This window comes from Malaya genurostris, chromosome 2, assembly GCF_030247185.1.
Source record: "Malaya genurostris strain Urasoe2022 chromosome 2, Malgen_1.1, whole genome shotgun sequence".
Lineage (NCBI taxonomy): Eukaryota > Metazoa > Arthropoda > Insecta > Diptera > Culicidae > Malaya > Malaya genurostris.
Window position 1 is genome coordinate 195,436,637 of NC_080571.1, and position 1,846 is coordinate 195,438,482.

The following is a 1,846-nucleotide window of genomic DNA, read 5'->3' on the forward strand; positions in this document are numbered from 1 at the left end:
TGCTGGAGTTGCGCTTGGTGCCATTGATTATATAGATAATTTGCCGGATACTATAGCCGAATTGAAAACGCGAAATGACTGGCCGATGTGGAAGTTGGCAGTTCAAGAAGAACTAGATTCGTTAAAAAGAAATGGAACGTGGGTCATTTGCAGACTTCCGGAGGGGCGGAATGCGATAACATGTAAGTGGGTATTTCGTATCAAGCCTGGTGATGATGGACAGCCGGACCGTTTTAAAGCAAGGTTGGTTGCCAGAGGTTTTTGCCAAAAGAAAGGGTTCGACTTCATGGAAACATACTCGCCAGTGGCTAAGTTAGACACCCTCCGTGTTATGTTAGCAGTTGCCAACCAGGAGCGAATGTCAGTCCATCAAATGGACGTGCGGACGGCATTTCTGAATGGTGAGATTTCGGAAGATATTTTTATGACTCCGCCTGAGGGTATGTGTTTAGAAGATGGTTTGGTCTGCAAATTGCAGAAATCTCTTTACGGTCTGAAGCAGGCTTCTAAAGCATGGAACGATAAATTTCATGGCTTCGTGACGACTTTGGGTTTCCGACGAACAAAGAGCGATCAGTGTTTGTATGTACGTGGCACTGGAACGAAAAAGATATTTCTATTGCTATATGTTGATGACATTCTTATTATTGGTCACCTTCCAACTGAGATTGAGGTTGTTAAAAGGAATCTTGCTAAGGGGTTTGAGATGACGGATGGAGGAGAAATTAAAAGTTTTCTTGGAATGACGGTTGAACGAAATCTGGAATGTCGAACGATGAGGATAAGTCAGCGTAGATACTTGGAGGCTTTGCTTGACCGTTTCAATATGGCTGACTGTAAGGCAAGCTCTGTACCGATGGAATGTCGCATCCGTTTAGACAAAGGTAGCGAGGCAAATCGCACGATTAAGCCATACCGGGAGTTGGTAGGTTGTCTCATGTACTTAACCCTTACTACTCGACCAGATTTATCGGCAGCGGTAAATTATTACAGTCAGTTTCAATCCTGTCCAACAGATGTGCATTGGACACACCTAAAACGTGTGTTACGTTACATAAAGGGGACTCTGGATTTAGGTCTTCAATACACAGGGCAAGACGGTAATGAATTGATGATAGCCTACTGTGACGCTGACTGGGCGAACGATGTAAACGACAGGCGGTCGATTACTGGCTATTTTTTTAAGGTGTTTAATTGCACAGTATTATGGACAACACGTAAACAACGTGCCGTATCATTATCTTCTACCGAGGCTGAATTGTATGCTCTTTGCGAAGCAACTTGTGACGGAATATGGTTGACACGTTTACTCGAAGATATTGGATACAAAAGCGAAACACCAATACCGTATCATGAGGACAACCAGTCCGTCATAAGGATTATTGAAGAACCTCGTGATCGCAGTAGGTTGAAGCATATTGACATAAAGCATTGTTTCATTAGAAACTTGGTTCAACAAGGAACTGTTGTGTTAAAATACGTCCCGACGGAGAAGCAGGTAGCAGACATCCTTACTAAAGGTGTGGCCGTTGGTCAGTTCAAATGTCTTCGAGATGCCATAGGGTTACGAGATTCCATAAATTAAGGAGGGGTATTGAGGCATAATGTATGTAATGCATTTTGACAGTGTAATGTGCATCTCTCCAAACAGCTATTCCGTGACCCCTCACGAAACCTTCTTTACTTTTATTCATTCTGTATTAAAGTTAGAGCAATAAAGACGCGTTTGTTATTTCTAGCAAGTTGTAGGTCTTTATCCAAAACGTCCGATTGTCCCATTAGTATAGAGGTACAGTAAAGTAAATTCCGCATAATTCTTTAGGAGTATTATTATGGTTTTAAGAAG